Source organism: Geotrypetes seraphini, chromosome 1 (assembly GCF_902459505.1).
Source record: "Geotrypetes seraphini chromosome 1, aGeoSer1.1, whole genome shotgun sequence".
NCBI classification, from domain to species: domain Eukaryota; kingdom Metazoa; phylum Chordata; class Amphibia; order Gymnophiona; family Dermophiidae; genus Geotrypetes; species Geotrypetes seraphini.
In genome coordinates, this window is record NC_047084.1 from 355165244 (window position 1) to 355185834 (window position 20591).

Here is a 20591-nt window from a genome sequence, read left to right on the forward strand (position 1 = left end):
ACTAAAGGATAGAAACACAACAAAATTAGATGTTAAACAAGTAATTAAAATAATATAAAATAATTGCATAAAAGTAAACCATGAAACTTTAACTTTAAAATCATTAAAACTAGGATAACTGAACAAATATACAAAAAAAAAAAAAACAGATAACAGATAAGAAAGTAAATTAACAAGTGATTAAAACAACGATTTAAGAGTATAAAATAACATATAAAAGTAATTAATAAAACAAAGACTTACAAACAGACCAGGAAGTAGATTAAGCGTGAGCCTATAGAATTCCTTAAACAACTTAAAATAAAGCCGTGAGCAAACTACTAAGTATGGTTCAGTGCTTAGAGCCTTTGTGATAAAACATATACAGCCAAACGTCCTTTTGCGGTATAAGCGTGCGCCGCAAGAGGAAGGGAATTTATACGCATGTACCGGCTGGGAAGGAGGCGTGTCCAGCGGGCCGCCGCTTCGCGGCGGCGATTCAAGATGGAAGGGTAAGACTAAAGGATAGAAACACAACAAAATTAGATGTTAAACAAGTAATTAAAATAATATAAAATAATTGCATAAAAGTAAACCATGAAACTTTAACTTTAAAATCATTAAAACTAGGATAACTGAACAAATATACAAAAAAAAAAAAAACAGATAACAGATAAGAAAGTAAATTAACAAGTGATTAAAACAACGATTTAAGAGTATAAAATAACATATAAAAGTAATTAATAAAACAAAGACTTACAAACAGACCAGGAAGTAGATTAAGCGTGAGCCTATAGAATTCCTTAAACAACTTAAAATAAAGCCGTGAGCAAACTACTAAGTATGGTTCAGTGCTTAGAGCCTTTGTGATAAAACATATACAGCCAAACGTCCTTTTGCGGTATAAGCGTGCGCCGCAAGAGGAAGGGAATTTATACGCATGTACCGGCTGGGAAGGAGGCGTGTCCAGCGGGCCGCCGCTTCGCGGCGGCGATTCAAGATGGAAGGGTAAGACTAAAGGATAGAAACACAACAAAATTAGATGTTAAACAAGTAATTAAAATAATATAAAATAATTGCATAAAAGTAAACCATGAAACTTTAACTTTAAAATCATTAAAACTAGGATAACTGAACAAATATACAAAAAAAAAAAAAAACAGATAACAGATAAGAAAGTAAATTAACAAGTGATTAAAACAACGATTTAAGAGTATAAAATAACATATAAAAGTAATTAATAAAACAAAGACTTACAAACAGACCAGGAAGTAGATTAAGCGTGAGCCTATAGAATTCCTTAAACAACTTAAAATAAAGCCGTGAGCAAACTACTAAGTATGGTTCAGTGCTTAGAGCCTTTGTGATAAAACATATACAGCCAAACGTCCTTTTGCGGTATAAGCGTGCGCCGCAAGAGGAAGGGAATTTATACGCATGTACCGGCTGGGAAGGAGGCGTGTCCAGCGGGCCGCCGCTTCGCGGCGGCGATTCAAGATGGAAGGGTAAGACGGCTGGGAAGGAGGCGTGTCCAGCGGGCCGCCGCTTTGCGGCGGCGATTCAAGATGGAAGGGTAAGACGGCTGGGAAGGAGGCGTGTCCAGCGGGCCGCCGCTTCGTGGCGGCGATTCAAGATGGAAGGGTAAGACGGCTGGGAAGGAGGCGTGTCCAGCGGGCCGCCGCTTCGCGGCGGCGATTCAAGATGGAAGGGTAAGACGGCTGGGAAGGAGGCGTGTCCAGCGGGCCGCCGCTTCGTGGCGGCGATTCAAGATGGAAGGGTAAGACGGCTGGGAAGGAGGCGTGTCCAGCGGGCCGCCGCTTTGCGGCGGCGATTCAAGATGGAAGGGTAAGACGGCTGGGAAGGAGGCGTGTCCAGCGGGCCGCCGCTTCGTGGCGGCGATTCAAGATGGAAGGGTAAGACGGCTGGGAAGGAGGCGTGTCCAGCGGGCCGCTGCTTCGCGGCGGCGATTCAAGATGGAAGGGTAAGACGGCTGGGAAGGAGGCGTGTCCAGCGGGCCGCTGCTTCGCGGCGGCGATTCAAGATGGAAGGGTAAGAAAACAGACCAGGAAGTAGATTAAGCGTGAGCCTATAGAATTCCTTAAACAACTTAAAATAAAGCCGTGAGCAAACTACTAAGTATGGTTCAGTGCTTAGAGCCTTTGTGATAAAACAATGTCATATATCCTGAGACCCAATTCAAAGTCTCCAACCTGAGCATATCTCTTAAAAAAAAAAAAAAATGAAATAAAATCTTTATTCATTTTTAAAACTTTCAGTAAGTATAACATAATATATAATCATTTTATACTTTAACATCACTTATTATATCATCAAAGTATAACTCACATCAAATATCCCTCCCCCCCTTATACCCAACAATTGTTCTTAAGCATAAGAAAACATAAAGTATCCCCATCCCCTGGACGTGTATGAACATAGGGAAAAAATAATATTCATTCTGTACAATATTTTGTTAATGGCTCCCAAACATCCCTAAATTTCTTAAAATGCCCCTGCTATATGGCTATTGTCTGCTCCATTTTAAAGATTTGGCATAACGAATTCCACCAAAAACTATAATTCAGCCAATCCCAATTTTTCTTGTTTTTCATAATTTGCTGTAAGGCAATCCCTGTCAACCTGAGCATATCTCAACATTGATTTAACATGTTGGGAAACACTATAATTTTTGTCAACTAATTTGGCCTTTACCATGGTATAATTAATTTTCTTCTTACAGGACATACCTGCCAGTTATAGAATTTGGGGCTCCTTTTACTAAGCTGCAATAGCGCTTTTAGTGAATGCAGAATTTTAGCGCGTGCTAAACCCACGCTACACTGCTACACGGCTCAATGCTGGGGTTAGCGTCCGGCACATGTGCGCTATTCCGCACGATAAAGCCCTAACGCAGCTTAGTAAAAGGAGCCCTTTGTATTTGGCCCAAATTATTTTCTGATACTAAACTTAAATGAATATGCCTTTGGGTGTATTCTGAGAACAGATGGCTACACTTTTCTATGAGGACAGACCACTGGACTATTGGCTGCCCTCTTATTCCTTTCTCCCCAAAGGAAACAAGTGCCTCATATGCACTCAGCAGAAATCTGCCAGATAGAAAGATCAGGTTCAGTGCTGGAGTTGTTCTTTTTTTTTGCCGTCGACAAGCAGGATTGAACCAGGCACACAAGTGATGTCATCTAATGGCACAGGAACAGAACTGTACTTCCAGAGCTCAGGACCCAGTGTAAAGTTCTGAGCATGTATGGTCCTTCCCATACACACACCAGTCTTCTCAGCTACTTGGTTTTGTTTCATCCACTCTGTTGAATGGATATGTGACAGAGCTTTCCCCAATAACATTTATTATTCTTTCATTCTTTTCAGTTTATCACCACGGTTTTTTATGTCATGAATTTTGAAAGTTTTTGTTTTTTTTTTGCCTGTACCCTCCTTATTTGGAAACCTTCCATTCAGAGTACCTAGCTTTTCACCATACAATCACAGCCATGGATGTGAGGAAGACAATTGCTCTTTATCAGTCCCTGCAGTTTAAATTTTCATTATTGTTTTAGAAGCATATTCTTAAGCACTAGTGCCTCCAAATCTTTCTTCTAGATGTCTATTCTGATACAGCTTCGGGCCATTCCCTCAGGGCATGTTATTACACTATGAAGAAGTAAGGATTCCTCCCTCACTTTGGCTGCAGTGTGCCATTGGGCAGCAGGTGGGTGCTAGCCCAATAGTAGGTGGACTACAGGTCCCAGAAGGCACTAAGCCTCTGTAGCTCAGTGCTGAGGCACATTGGTAAAATGATACAATCCTGTTGATGCAGAAGGAGCAGGGCTCAGCCAGGAAGAAGTATAAATACCCTAGCAGGGAGTTAATCAGAGAGGTCCCAGATGAAGAGGTCCCTAAGAGAAGAGGCCCTGAGATAAGAGTAATAATCAGTTGATATAACACAAGGCCGTAAAGGAGGAGAGGACCTGGAAGGATGGAAGTGACCCTGGAGTCTGGGTTTCCCTTGTATGTATGTTTGGATGTTATAAGAAGACAGCTAAGCTGTAACCTTGGCTGTATAAGAATCTTGTTTAGGAGGTCTGGAGGGAGCATTGCAAATAGATGTATGTTTTGAGGGTTTGAGGACTGTCTTGTAAAGTTGGTCTCTGAACGTAAGAGATATTATTCTTTATTTACTGTGCCAGAGAAGTGATAAGGACCAGCCTTTGGTTAAAAGAGATTTTTTGTTTCACCTTGTATCCCTGTCTGACTGTTTTATGAAGGCCTTGCTTCCCCACTGCTCACACATACTGTCACATGCACTTATGTTGACCCTGTAATACTGGGCCACAGCACAACAGTTGTTCTATGTCAATTCTTTACCAGGCTATTATATTGAATTTAAACTCTCTGTAGGCCTACTGTGCCTTAACGTAAGTCACCTTGAAATCCAACATCGCATTATCGGACTAACCACTCAGAGGTTCTCCCCAATATTACACCACCAGCTGATGGAGTTATTCCCAGATATTCAAAACTAGGCCCCGTCTGGGCTTCAGCTTTGAGTAGTCATCTAGTTTTGAGCCAGCTAACACATAGCTGCATACTCATGGAGTAGCTAGGACAGACATTTAAATGGCACCTGGTCGGTTAAGTGCTGAATACCAGAATTTAAGCGACCAAGTGCTGACTCTGTCCCCAGAATACCCCCAAGATTGGCAGCTTTGTGTTTGGCGCTAACCGCGATATCCAGCGACACTTAGCCAGTTAAGTGCCACTGAACATTAGTGGCTAGTTCCGGCCAAGTGATTTAACCTGTCAACAGCCGGCTAAATCGTTTTGGAATATCATCCCCTCATTCTTCGAGCACAAGCCATGCAGCTTTCTTGTAAGCTTGTGAAGCCTGAAAAGTAGAGGCACTCTTTCTCAGTTAGAAGCACTATTAAAAATTTACTCCTGCAAGCTTAACTTGCCACTAAGTATTTAAAAAAAAAAAAGCATATCAGAACAAACATTGGGAGGCACAGTGCAGGAGTAGAGCCATAGAATTTAAACTAAATAATAGCGCAATTAGTTAGATTAGTAATTCTGGAAGGTACATAAGAATTGCCGCTGCTGGGTCAGACCAGTGGTCCATCATGCCCAGCAGTCCGCTCACGCGGCAGCCCTCTGGTCTAAGACCAGCACCCTAACTGAGACTAGCCCTACCAGCGCATGTTCTTGTTCAGCAGGAACTTGTCTAACTTTGTCTAGTTAGTCTTTCCATAGTATGGTAAACACACGCTGCTGAATTACTCTGCAAATGTTTTCCACATGAAAGTGGAGTTGTTTGGTTCTTTTTTCAGTTGAAATAACCTTATTTTTAGAGACAGCTAAATTACAATGCCCTCCCTTCCTGAGGAATAAATATCTGTCTGCCTCACCTGTGGTTTGGCAGTTTCCTGGGGAGCTTTCCTGCCAGGATGGCTTTTCTTAGATGCCAGTCTGGTGCAGTGCAGATCAGAGATGTCATGCTATTTATTCTCATCCAGGTCACTGCCTTTGTTCTACAATCCAAAATAATTTATATATTAAATAAAACAGACTTCAGTCTTTTTATTCTTTTTTCTGATGATAGAGAAGAGAAACTGGGAAGAGGCTTTGATGTCAAGTGCTTTTTATCATGGAAACTGAACTGCAGGTGTCAAATTATGCTGTACCCCTGAGACCCCTCTATGCCTGAGGCCAGGTTTGCTTTGGAGCAGACATTGTTTGAGTTGAGTGTCACCTGTACAGCTTACCTTCTGCTACGGTTCCTCTGCCTGTCTGGGATTAACATCATCTACAAAAGTTGACTAGATGATGGATTCATGTTTATTCCATGGAAATGTTTGCTAATGCATACTGCTTGATCTTATTTTGATACTGGTTTTTGACTTTTGTCTGAAATGTCTCCTTGAATCTGAAATAGTTTGCCTTGAGCCAAAGGAATTATTAGGTATTTCAAAGATCCAGGGCCTAGACCAGGGGTGTCAAAGTCCCTCCTCGAGGACCGCAATCCAGTCAGGTTTTCAGGATTTCCCCAATGAATACTTGAAGGGTATTAATGTAGAACAAAATCTTTTCCAGAGAAAGGAAAATGGTAAAACCAGAGGACATAATTTGAGGTTGAGGGGTGGTAGATTCAGGGGCAATGTTAGGAAATTCTACTTTACGGAGAGGGTAGTGGATGCCTGGAATGCGCTCCCGAGAGAGGTGGTGGAGAGTAAAACTGTGACTGAGTTCAAAGAAGCGTGGGATGAACACAGAAGATTTAGAATCAGAAAATAATATTAAATATTGAACTAAGGCCAGTACTGGGCAGACTTGCATGGTCTGTGTCTGTGTATGGCCGTTTGGTGGAGGATGGGCAGGGGAGGGCTTCAATGGCTGGGAGGGTGTAGATGGGCTGGAGTAAGTCTTAACAGAGATTTCGGCAGTTGGAACCCAAACACAGTACCGGGTAGAGCTTTGGATTCTTGCCCAGAAATAGCTAAGAAGAAAAAATTTAAAAAATTTAAATTGAATCAGGTTGGGCAGACTGGATGGACCATTCGGGTCTTTATCTGCCGTCATCTACTATGTTACTATGAATATGCATGAGATCTATTTGCATGCATTGCTTTCATTGTATGCTAATAGATCTCATGCATATTCATTGGGAAAATCCTGAAAACCTGACTGGATTGCGGCCCTCGAGGGCACCCCTGGCCTAGATCCAAGCCCAGACCTAATCCCTCTGCCTCAACATATACGCGGTCTGTTCAAAAAGTTCCAGGACAGTTTGAATTACACTCTAACGGGAATTTCTTTTGAGACGCACTAGGTGGCGTTGAGTAGCTTGAAAACTCATGAATAATCTCCTTTTAGAGTTTGTTGATATCTGTTTTCGTCTCCACGCAGTTTTTGTGTGTTTTTCGTGATTGGCTATTTTTCATCATGTGCGACCTCAATGAGCTACAGCATGAAGTTCTGTTTTAAATTGGGTAAGACGACTAGAGAAACTTATGAAATGTTAAAAGTGGCTTATGTAGAACATATCATGAGTCGTGGAAGGTGTTTTCAATGCGTCAAAATTCATGAATTTTAAGCAAAAACACGCTGACAGTTCTTCCCCAGCCATCTTACTCTCCTGACTTGACCTCTGCTGACTTCTTCTTGTTTCCTAAACTTAAATCCACGAAGGAAAGTGATTCGACACATTTGAAGATATAAAGCAAAATTCAATGCAGCAACTTTTGACGATTCCTGAAGATGCATTTAAGGACTGTTTCCAGAAGTGGAAACGATATTGGGAAAAGTGTATAAGTAGGGAAGGGGAGTACTTTGAAGGGGATGAGAGGCAGAGACAGATAATCTAGGGAGGCAATGAATACAGAATGATTACTCCTGGTGGAATTCTGTGCTACTACGCAAAGCAGAATTTGCGCAGAATTACCTGCTTGCTGCGCAGACTTTTATGTTAGGTGGGTCGCACTACCTCGCTGCCAAAAACATCTTCGGGCAGCCAGCAGGGGCTCTGCAGGCTTCCCTCTCACGATGATGTCATTTCCTCTTTCTTCTTTGGCGGGACCACAGTAGAAGGAAGCCTGCAGAGCCAGTGGCAGGTTGCCATTAACTAGAATCAGTGTCACAAAGGTAGTGGAGGAATGCTGGATTGGGGACAATGGGGAGAGAATGAGAGATGTTGGCTGTGGGGGACAGGAATGAGAAAGATGTTGGCTGGGGAAGTTAAGGGTGAAAGAGATGCTGGTTGGTGGGACAGGGGTGAGAGATGCTGTCTCAGGAAGGATAGGGAGTACCGGCTAGGGACAAATGGAGAAAAAGATGCTGGTCCAGTGGTTGGAGGGGTGGGGGGAGCAGGGTGAGAGAAGGTATCTGGAGTTTTATGGGTTCACAATGTAGCCTGGCTTTCAGTTGTATAAATGCTGTCTCCAACTCCAGAGATGCAGAGACAAAAGTTTTACATTGTTCAATTTGATACCTTCTGCTTAAAGTCACTAAGCGAGAAAAATTTGAAGGCTCTTTGTTTTCCCTAGTATAATTTAATGAAAATACTGAATTGTACTGAAATTCTGGATAATAATTAGCAAAAATATTGTTTAAATGTTGTCAAATAAACTTGCAGAATTAGGATTTTTTTATGTCCAGAACTTTGAATTTTTTGGTGCAAAATTCTGCCAGGAATAAATGATGAAATAGGAGACTAGAAAATTGGTGAAAGACATAATAGAAGACTAGGGGAAGAATAAGACATAGGTGAGAATGTGAGAACTAGAGAGCGAAGCGTACATAGGGCTAGATTCACTAAAATTCAATCGATGTTGGATGATTACTGGCCGATTTTGAAACAGAGCTTGATTCACTATCTTTGTTGCATGCAGATCATTTGCATGCAAACTCCCCGACTCAATCGCTCAGTGAGTGATTGAGTCGGGGCAGCCTTAACAGTAGTGACAGGAGAAGCAGCCTCCTGTCACTGTTGTCAGTGACTTTTTTTTTTTTTAAATGGGCCAGATATTTTCATGGCCACTTAAAAAAAAGAAAGAAAAGAAAAAAGCCCCCTCCTCGATAAATGCACCCCAGAACCCCCCGAAGAAAAAGGCAGGAGTGATGCCCACTCCCTCCTGCCACCGATCCCAGCCCCAGCTCCCTTCCCCCCCTCCCTGTACCTCAAAAAGTTGAGATCAGGAGGGGTGCTCAGTCCCTCCTGCTCCATAGGGCTCCTCCATGCGAATGTGGGCATTAGGCCCTGCCCTAGTACATCATGTGATGTACAGGGTAGGGCCTAAGGCCATGATTGGTTCAGGTACCTCAGGCCCCTCCTCCAAGGTGCCTGAGTCAATCAGGGCCTTAGACCCCACCCCATGCATCACATGATATACTGGGGTGGGGCCTAATGCCTGCATTTGCATGGAGGAGCCCATTGGAGCAGGAAAGACTGAGCACCCCTCCTGCTCCCAACTTTGAAAGGTACGGGGAGGGGAGTGAGGGTGGGCCTGGGCCCGGCCAATGGCAGTGGGGATTTGCGATGGCAGGAAGGAATTGGCATCCCTCCTGCCATATTCGCACGGGGGTATAAGGGGCAGCACCAGGAATGGGGTTTTTTTTAGGGACTTGGCCCATTAGTGCTGATGGCAAGAGGGAGTTGGCATCCCTCCTGCCATATTTGCATAGGATAGGGGGAGGGGTGTAGGGGGTCAGCATCAGGAATGTTTTTTTTTTTAGGGACTGGGCCCGCTAGCATCCCTCCTGCCTTTTTCTTCAGGGGGGGAGGGCAGCGGGGTCACACTTGTGTGTGGGGGCAATTTATGGGTTGGGGGCACATTTTTTTTGACAGGCCTGCCTGTCTGTTATTCATTTTTTTTTTTATGGGGCAGTTATTTTGCGTGTGACTACATGAGCTAGGAGTGGAGATTGGGTCCCCTCCCAAACATTCTGCTGTCCCTAGGAAGGGTAAAAACGAGTGAAGGTGTGTGTATGTGTGTGTGTGTGTAGGGGGGGGGGGTAGAGGAGATGCTGTTTGGGTGGAGAGGGGTGCTGACTGATATGCTTCAAGGAGCATCAGAAACTCTTAACACCGGCCCTGTGCAGAAATAATCTTAAATGGAACTTTCAGCACTGACCCTTGGACACTCACCCCCTTCTTTTATTAAACTGTGTTAGCAGTTTTTTAGCGCAGAGAGCCACGCTGAATAGCCCGCGCTGCTCCCGACACTCATAGGAACTCTATGAGCGTCGGGAGCAGCTCGGGCCATTCAGCGTGGCTCCCTGCGCTAGAAATTGCTAGCACAGTTTAATAGAAGAGGCCCTTAGCTTCACTGAAACTCTCATACCTTTAAACCGTGTTCAAATCTGTGCATTAGCTGTGTGACTGAATATTTCTTCTACTGCCCTTAGAAAACAACGTAGTTAGCAGCATTCTAGTTTGATATGTTCTTTACCTCTAATGCTTGACATTCAGGTTTCAAGTATATTTAAAATTTGTTATCCCGCTTATCAAACTTCTAAGCGGTGTACAAAGGTATAATGAATAAAATATGAGTAATACATACATAACTCATTAACAGACATACATTATCATATATTAGTTTATGGGGTTGAAATACAATAGTCGACAAGAGGGCATCTGTGGAAAATCAAGGGTGGGAAATTTCATGGCGATACCAGAAAATATTTCTTCACCAAAAGGGTGGTTGATTGCTGGAATAATCTTCCACAACAGGTAATTGAGGCCAGCAGCATGCCAGATTTTAAGAAAAGATGGGATTGGCATGTCGGATCTCTTCATGCGGGTAGATAGGGGGGTGGGTCTTGGTGTGGGCAGACTGGATGGGCCGTGGCCCTTTTCTGCCGTCATTTTCTATGTTTCTAATACGGAGGGAGAGATTTCATCTTTGTCATACAGAGTAATTAGGGTATTATAAATCAAAAAAAGTTTTTAAATTCGATATAAATCAATCCAGTGAAGCTTCCTCCCAAAGATGTGATAGCACAGAGTTCCACAATTGGGGGGGGCAGTTACGGAGAAGATCGATGAACGGGAGGTATCATATGCAATTTGGCGTAGTGAAGGTATGAATAAAAGGTATTGATTATTTGATCGTAGTGTTCTGAATGACATAAAAAAATGCGTAGTCTATCGATTGGTTCTCATCACTGCTTTTTCCTCTCTCTTGTTCTTTCATGTCTTTTTTTTATTTGTATAGGATATTACGTAACTTTCTGGGGAAACTTGGGGAACACAAGGCGATTTGTGATCTCAGTTAACCACAATAGGGGCTTCAAAGCCTGATCTTGGTTGTTAGCTCCAGGGTCTGTTCATATCTCTCCTGCCCTAGGTTAAACGTACTTAAAAGGAGTCTATTCTAAACCCTGTCCCCTGGATCAGCTCCTTTCCCCTGGCATCTTTTGTAGTGAGAGCCAATACACCTCCAAAATAACAGCTGTACCGCTCATTGAGCTGCTGAAGGCCAGCCCACCAGGGATCCAATGAACCTTGAAAATTGCCTTTTAAGTCAACTGGCACTTTGGGACTGTCAAGAGCACGACAATATGCATCAAAGTCTGCCTTTGTTGTGTTTGAATAAGCCATTCTTCTAAAGCATGTCAATCTGCACTTTCCTTTTATTTAAAGTCAACAAGGGCAGGAATGATCACAGGCCAGGCACCAGAACGCAGACCTTTCCTTCACCAAAGTCTTTTTTACCTCTCTCCTCTCGCGTCATGCAAATTCCATCTTAGCTAAATACATGGAGCCTTCAGTATAGGTATATGCTGAAAAACCAACAATATTAATAGCAGATATTCTTGTTTCCACAATGCTGACAGCTAAAGTAAATAGCAAGAGCATGCGACAGAAAATTCATTTTGTTATTCATTCCATTCATCCTTTTTTTTTTTTGCCATTCCATTCATTTTCCAAGTTATTTTGTTTCTTTCATTTCCACTAAAGTCAGCTATGGAAACAATTCTTCTTATTTTGACTAACTTTGAGATACCGTCCTTTCTTTTAGATTCACTTTTTCATTCCTTGATCTCTACATGGATCCTTTTGGTCTCTGATATACTTCTAAAGCTTGAATCTCGTCTCTGCAAATCTTTTTTCACTCCTTCCCTTTGGGACATCCCTCCTCCCCATTCACAACCCTTGCTGCTTGACTCAAACATTTGACCCAGTATGGCTATTCTTATATCTCTAGAAGCAGTAAAGGGATTGAGACTTAATATACTGCTTTTTCAGTGTGGTTACAATCAAAACAGTTTACGTATTTTTTTTTTTTTTTTTTGAGAGGTGCTTATTTTATACCTGGGGCAATGAAGTGTTAAGTGACTTGCCCAGAGTCACAAGGAACTGCAGTGAGAATCAAACTCACAACCTCAGGGTGTTGAGGCAGTTGATCTCCTCTAACCACTAGGCCACTCCTCCTATATTCGCAAAGATGGTGTCAGTGGCAATACAAGGAAAGGCAATATACAGTATAAGATACAAAATATAAAATGTGAAAACACTTATCATGTTTTATTACAGAAACATAGAAACATGATGGCAGATAAAGGTCCAGTCTGCCCATCCACAGTAACCATTATCTCATCCTCTCTTTCTAAGAGATCCCATGCTTTCTTGAATTCAGACACAGTTTCTGTCTCCACCACCTCTTCTGGGAAACATTCTGCAAAAAAATATTTTCTTAGATTACTCCTGAGCCAATCACCTCTTAACTTCATTCTATGCCCTCTCATTCCTGAGCTTCCTTTCAAATGCAAGAGACTCAACTTATGCGCATTTATGCCATGTAGGTATTTAAACATTTCTATCATATCTCCTCTTTCCCGCCTTTCCACATATTGAGATCTTTAAGTCTGTCCCCATACACTTTATGATGAAGACCACGCACCATTTTAGTAGCCTTCTCGACCAACTCCATCCTTTCTATATCTTTTCGAAGGTGCGGTCTCTAGAATTGTATACAATATTCTAAATGAGGTCTCACCAGGGTCGTATACAGGGGCATCAATACCTCCTTTTTCCTACTACCCATACCTCTCCCTATGCACCCTAGCATCCTTCTAGCTTTCACTGTCACCTTTTCAACCTGTTTGGCCACCTTAAGATTATTACATACAATCACACCCAAGTCCCGCTCTTCTGTCATGCACATAAGTTCTTCTCCCCTTAAACTGTACCATTCATTCGGATTTTTGCAGCCCAAATGCATGACCTTGCATTTCTTAGCATTAAATTTTAGATGCCAAATTTCAGACCATTTTTCAAGGTTAACTAGGTCTTTCTTCATATGTTTCACACCATCTGGGATGTCTACTCTACTGTAGATTTTGGTATTATCCGCAAAGAGGCAAATCTTATCTGACAGCCCTTCAGCAATATCGCTTATAAAAATGTTAAAAAAGAATAGGCCCAAGAACAGAACCTTGAGGCACACCCCTGGTAACATCCCTTTCCTCAGAGCGATCTCCATTGATCTCTACCCTCTTTCGCCTTCCACTCAACCAGTTTTTGACCCAGCCCATCACTTTGTAGCCCATCCTGTGAGCACTCAGTTTATTTATTAGACATCTATGTGGAACACTGTCAACGGTTTTGCTAAAATGTAAATACACCACATCTAGCACACTCCCTCTGTCCAATTCTCTGATCACCCAGTCAAAGAAATTGATCAGATTTGTCTGACAAGGCCTACCTCTAGTGAATCCATGATGCTTTCAGTTCTGTAATCCACTAGATTCCAGAAACTTCACTATTCTCTGTTTTAAAAGTGTTTCCATTAATTTGCTTACCACAGAAGTCAAACTTACTGGCCTGTAATTCCCTGCTTCTTTGTTTATTCCACTTTTGTGTAGAGGGACCACAGCCTCCCTTCACCAGTCCTCCAGTACACTCCCGACTCCAGAGAAGCATTGAAAAGGTCAGTCAGTGGAGCCACCAGAACTTCCCTAAGTTCCTTCAGCATTCTCAGATGTACACCATCCGGCCCTATCGCTTTGTCTACATTTAATTTAGCTGGCTCTTCATGAACACAATCTGTTGAAAATCGATCAAGGTCTACCACTACTCCATCCATATTATATGGTACAATTATGAAAAATTATATCAATAAAGGTAGTATAAATAAGAATTTGGGGTAAATATAGTGAACTAAGCAATTCTGAGTTCATGAATAGCAAATAAGACAGATATTTCACGTGAAAGAATAGTGAATCAACTCCATTTTAAAGATAGAGATATGTGAAAAACCCTAGCAATTGGAGGAAGTGACGCCATCCTGACAGAAGGTTGCTTATGAGCTTAGCTTCGGAGACCTAAGTGTTGTTAACTGCCTTATCTCCAATTTATAGTGGTAGCCTGCATTTCTATTGGCAGGGCCTTCCCTTAACGGTTGAAATTGTTGGGTAATGACCACTAGAAAGAGGTCATTACCCAACAATATATGAACAGAATGTCTCTTCCAGGGCAGTGCCTACTTCTGGGCCTGGTCACTTGGGTACATTGGCGTTGGCCCCCAAGGAGTTATAGGATGCAGCACTGAGCCTGCTCCAGAAAGAAATGCACCACTGGTTTCAAGATTTAAAATCAAATTTGACCTCTGTGCAATCCAAACTTCAGACGAGGATGGAGGAGCTTAGAAAAAATGTAAGCAATATCAGAGGCAGGGACAGTGAGACTGAGGAGCGGCTGGAGGATTAAAGGGAAAAGCTGATTTTTCAGTGGTATTACACACCTGCTTACCTCAAACGGATTTTTGGGGTCTTGGGACGGGAATTTGTTGGAGAGATTGCTGGAACATTTGTACATATTTTGTGACAAGATGTGACAGTCTGGGGGAATGGTTTCCGCAACTACTGGAAGAGATCTTACTCATTCCAATTCCTTCCATATCAGCACTTTGCATTTGACTTGTCATTCCTTATGCTGTTTCCTATTATCTTAAGAAGGATTCTTCTTCCACTTTTTGAAGGATCTTCTTTTAGCTCTAATAGCTTCCTTCACCTCACTTGTTAACTATGCCAGCTGTCATTTGGCCTTTCTTCATCCTATTTCAATGCATGGAATATATCTAGTCTGGGCTTCCAGGATGGAATTTTTAAATAACATCCACAACTAATGCAACAGATAGGGAAAGTGCACGAGTACCTGAATGTAAATCACTTAGGTCACAAGTGGTATATAAATACGTAAATAAATAAATAAAATAAATAAATTTTTGACTTATGCAACTGTTCATCTACATTCCTTTTTTATAAATCTCCTCGTTTTATTATAGCCTCCTTTTTTTTTTTAGTTAAATGCTATTGTATTGCATTTCCTCTGTGTACTTACTCCAGAGATTATATCAAATCTGACCATTTTATGGCCACTTTTATCAAGTGGTTCCAGCACCATTACCTCCCATACCAATTCATGAGCTCCACAAAGGACTAGGTCTAGAATTGCTTCACTTTTGTTGGTTCCTGAACTAGCTGGTCCTTAAAGCAGTCCTTGATTTCATCAAGGAATTCTACTTCCTAGCAAGTCCAGATGCTACATTTACCTAGTCAATATTGGGGTAATTGAAATAACTAGGGGCCCCTCAAGACACCGCAAGGCCACGCACTCCACCACACTCACACAGGCTCACACACACAACCCGATCATTCAAGAAAGAGAAAAGAAAAGTGGAGAAAAAGCCTCAGTTCAGCTTCATCTGGCAAAAAACTCCACTTTTTTGTAGAACAAACAAGGGTTGAAAAACACTTGCACACGTGTGGTAGATAATCAAAGATGGAAAAGAAGGCGCCGTAGCAGCCCCCAGGGGAATCCCCTGTATGAAAAGGCACCCCTATAGTTTCCAGAACAAGGAGGTGGCCCTTTTGGAAAGCAACTGGATCTGGTATAAAATCCCACCTAGAGGTCTGCACGGGAACGGGGATCGCGGGAATCCTGCGGGTCCCACGGGGGTCCCGCAGGAATCCCCCCTAACCCACGGGACACCCACGGTGACCCCCCTCTGGCTCACAGGACTCCCATGGGGACCCCCCCTCTAGCCAACGGGACTCCCACGGGGATGGAAGGCTTTGGAAGCAGGGTTCATCTATATAATATAAGGACACATCAGCCTTAGTAAAAGAGGGGGTTTATAAGTTAATTACCTGAACAGAAAACAAAAAAAGGGTTCCACCAAAGAGATTCCACAAGGAAAACAGCAGCGCAAACACAAAAGAAACTGTGGAATTGATGATCCTGTCAGAAGTAATTGCTGCTTTTTATGGAGACGGGCAGGGATGGAGGTAATTCCTTGCGGGGATGGGTGGGGACGGAGAGGATCCTGGTAGTGACGGGTGGGAATGGAGAGGATCCTGGCGGGGACGGGTGGGGATGGGTGGGATTTCTGTCCCCGCACAACTCTCTAATCCCACCTCCATCTGAAATATTATCTTTGGTTTCTTGTCCCCTGGCCATTATACACCACATCAAAGGGACTAAAGATGTTTAGTACCAGAAGGAGCAGAGAAGTAGTGACAGGTTGCTTAGGCTTCACTGCTTCACTGAAAGCATGAATTAAGCAACACGGGAGTACAAGAGAATAGCAGGGAACCACTGTATTGGAAAAAAAAAAAAGACAGGACACAGTGGATATCCTTTGGATCTGAGGATCCAGCCAGAAAATGCCCCATCTGTGACTACATCTGAGAGGTATTCAAGAGACAGGAGTGAAAGAGGAATCTCTCGGGGTTTGGAAGATCCTGGGAGGGGGGCCGGGAATTAAGTGATTTTGAGTGCCTTCTGTTATCTTTTGCTCTCTGCCTGTGCTTTTTGCTCTTACTGTACAGTCTGCTCATTTTGTGTGTAGAGTAGTTTTTCAGTAAATGCTTCAGAACCGCAATTCAGGTCCAGACTGAGTGCTTGTAAAGAGTGGGTACTGTTTTGCCAATGATACTTCCCCCATCCCTGTTTTATTGATCCCAACCAGACCCAAATACTGTATTCAGTAAAAATAACCCTGCATTTCCCTAAAGGGGTGCCCCCAGGATGCCAAGGAATGTACAAATACCCTGTGAGGGCTATTCTAGACTTGCAAGGGGTAATAAAGGATTGTCAGGGAAAAGAGACAGCACTGCATGACTGAAAGAAGTCAAGTGAGGGAGGTGATAATGAAAAAACAGAATTGCTTAACAATATGTTTATTCGATGTCTACAGAAGAAGCCCTTGGAAAAGAGTTGCTGGTGTTGGACAAGGCTATGTACAATATTGGAATAGATACCATATCATTCACAGAAGACAGTGTTTGTGTGGGACTTACAAATGGACATCTCAGGATACTAAGGGAGTCCAGGGAGGTTCTGGATTCTCTGCTGGTAACAAAATTCCCATGTTAGGGGACAATATTAGACCTGGAAATTGCAAATGGAGAACATGTTTCTGATGTCATGGAGGACGATCATCTAAGATGCAGTGATCAGTATCAGAGCACCAGCAGTATGGTCCACGCAAAAACATTATTTCTTGGCATTATGTTTTATATTCCATTCTATCAGACTGTTAATTCTGCAATTATCTCTGCTGGCACTTCAGTACATTTCTGATTAATTTCACTTACCCGTAACAATGTGTTGCACGTTGACTGCATAGGTTTACATTTTATGCAATGACAAGGACATTTTTCGGAACGCTCGATATTAGGAGCATAAATCCTCTTACATTTTCATTCTCTCTGTGATGTCTTTTTTTGAGGATTGATTGGCGAATCTTTTCAGATGGGTTTTTTTTTTTTCCATTTTTAATTCTGCTCATTCGTGCAAATAATTCATGCATTTTCTTGGGGACTATAGGGGTAATGCTATAAGAAGGCCACCAGGTTTTAACTGGCAGGAACATGCAGAACATGTATTTATTTATTTAAAATTTATATACTATATAAATCCTATATGGTTTACATAACAACAGTCATATATATTAGACAGTACATACATGTTCAATACGTAAAACCCCCAAACAAAACTTTTGCTATAAGATCCAGAATATCTGTCTAATAAAACATTTGCAGGTAATAACATCACACAATATCTCAAGAAAGCATTTACAACCTATTGCGTTTTCAACATTTTCTTGAAACCCAACTTGATTGCGCAGAAGCGCAGAACTGACAAGGCATTCCATGTATAAATAACCTTTTACAGAATACTGACCCCTCTGTTTTAATGGCACAGATTTTACTTGCGGATGTATGCATATTATATTACAAAATAGGCCTTTAGTCTATTTGGGGGGACAAGTGTTCATTATAAAGATTATTGTTCAGTTCATTCTGCTCCCTATCCACATGGCCTGTTCCTTACCTGTCCTATTTTTGTATAATCGTGTATTTGTTACTCACCCTCTCTTTTACTAAGGTGCGCTGACCAATTAACACGCGGTAATCGAATTAGCGTGCGCCAAACGCTAACACGTCCATAGACTAACACGCACAAGTTAGCGTTTAGCACGCACTAAATCCCGCACCTTAGTATAAGAGGTCCTAAGTGGCGCTATTCTTTTCTTCTTTGAATCATAAGAGGAATAATATACCTGACCTCAATATCCTTTCTGCAATGTTCTATGCCTCTCATCTTGTAGCAATGCAGTAGTTGCTTTTTAGTGAAGGTAAGAGAGTATGCTTTTCCTCTCTCACACCATTTGTACCATGCACATCTATTTCACTTTTTTTTTAAACTTTATTCAGTTTAAAACTAACAATAAGGGCAACATAATATAGAAACATATTTCATATGTGATATGTATATCAACCCCCCCCCAAAAAAAAATACCCACAGTAGCCCTCAGCCATAGGTAAATCACATATTTTAAATGAATGTTTAGAACATAGTAATGCATTCAATAAGGTGTGGAGACCATTGACTACATATATAGTGTCGCATTAGCTGACATGTACTTTTTCTTATTAGATTACTTCCTTGCACATCCAGGGTGGGAGGGAGGGAGGATAGTAATATTATGTATGGAATATAGTTTATGGAAACTATAGTTACAAGTATATATTTCTAATTATTGCTAGTTAAGGGAAGGGTGGGGGGGGGGAGAAAATGATTTGTTTTAAAATGTTTGTATGTGTAAAGTGCTTTTTCTGATTTGCTCTTGATAATTCATTGTAGTTCACTGTTATTATTTAAAAATCAATAAAGAATTTTAAAAAAAATATATTGCTGCCACCTACTTGGAGGTGAGGAGTGACCTAGTGGTAGAGCTGCTGTCTGTTCACCCAGAGGCTGTGGGATCAAATCCCAGGGCTGCTCCCTGTGACCCTGAGCAAGTCACCTAATCCTCCATTGCTCCAGGTACAAAATAAGTATCTCTGTACATGTAAACCACCTTGAGTGTGGCTGAATAGTTACAAAAAGGCAGCCCCTTTCCCCTTCAGGGAATCACCTCCTTACCCTCCTCTTTGGAGTAACATAGTCTATTAGATTAAATGATCCGTTGTGATACAGGGATGTGGTTTCCATAGAAAAGAAAAGGATACTGTAACAGAATGTCCTATTTCATTTCATTTCTAGAAAGAAACAAAATTAAAATAAGCAAAATCTTCTAGTTTTCTTACATGTTTTCCTTTTAGAAAAAACTACTAGCTATTGTATGAGAACCCACTGCTCTTTCCACCACACCACAAAAAAAAAATAAAAAATCAAGACTCCTCAGGTCTGCTCCACCCCAGATACTTCTTACCTTATTTGGAGTCTTCAGTGTCAAAACAAGGTGGCGACAATCCTCAATCATTCCTCATTTCTACCACACCAAATTTTTTTTTTCAAATAGTACTGGCTGCCTGCTTCCACGTTCTAGAAAACCTGAAGCGGTCTCTCCCCTTCCTCTCTCTCGTCCCCCTTTTACTCCCTTATATCTCATTTTGACTCTGTGGTTGTCCTTTATGATTTTTTATATTTTTCCTATTTTTTTTTTTACCGGCTGTTGTGTTTTCTTTGCACTCATTTTCTGACTGTTTTGGATATTTTGACATGTTTGTCTTCATCACCATTTTCCTATGTGCCAGTTTCCTTTAGTTCCAGGGGAGATTCCATTGATGAGCTATTTCATTGCAGACCTTCTGCCCCATATGACTGATTATGCTATGGTTTTTTTCAGACATGAAGCAAAGTATGTTCTTGAAAAGATACCACTGGAATCTAAATAACAGCTGTGAAATTGATACTAATGACAGAGTATCAGAACAATTATGGGAAGACATCAAGAAAGTTGTACTACAAGAAAGTGAAAAGTCTCTACAAAAGGTAAAAAAGAAAAAGAATGATTGAAGAAACTCAAAATTACTCAGAAACACAGAGAAGCTAAAGCTAAAGGAAAAAGAGAGACGGCTGGAGAACTTAGCTGGAATTCCCAACATGCCAGGAGATGAGACAAAAAGAAGTACTATGACAATGCATGCAAGGAAATACATAGATGTTCAAGGCACTCGTTATTAAATTATCCTCCAGAGAAATCAATCACAACGATAGTAATTAGGTGGCTATTACTATATTCAAACAGCAACCATTAGAATTTCTCAGTCAATCACTTATGGTCCTCAGCGACACCACCAGGGACTCAAAAGACTCCCATAGTCCGTGGCTTTAAGTGTCCTATCCTCATCGGATATCCTCATATCCTCATACTATTTATATAAATTTAGTTTAAATGTTATTTATTATTTATTAAATAGTATTTAGCAGGATGGCTGTGATCTTGAGTTGTTGCTAGAAGCGGGAAGAGATTGTTGCCTTGAAGAAACCTAACTGGTTGAGACTTGTTGGCTCGAGATCCCTGTTCTGACCACTAAGGGCTCCTTTTACGAAGGTGCGTTAGGGGCTTAACGCGCGGAATAGTACGTGGTAAATTGCTGCGTGAGCTAGTCGCTATCGCCTCCTTTTGAGCAGGCGGTAGTTTTTTGGCGCTAATCCGGTGCGTGCGATAAAACCGCTAGCACACCTTCGTAAAAGGAGCCCTAAGCTAAGTACTATTTAATAAATAAATTTAAACTACGTTTATAAAAACACGGTAGTATAAAAGTATTAAATTGGTCTGATGAGGATAGGACACTTAAAG

General features: G+C 41.6%; 1 long non-coding RNA gene across 1 annotated transcript in view; it reads right to left on the reverse strand.

Annotated features, from left to right (window-relative positions):
* Window positions 1-12110: 12110 nt before the first annotated feature.
* LOC117367900 overlaps window positions 12111-20591 on the reverse strand; it is a 59877-nt gene continuing 51396 nt past the window's right edge. The window contains exon 4 of the long non-coding RNA XR_004540878.1: window positions 12111-12170. This is a non-coding gene — a long non-coding RNA (uncharacterized LOC117367900). The remainder of the gene's footprint in view (window positions 12171-20591) is intronic.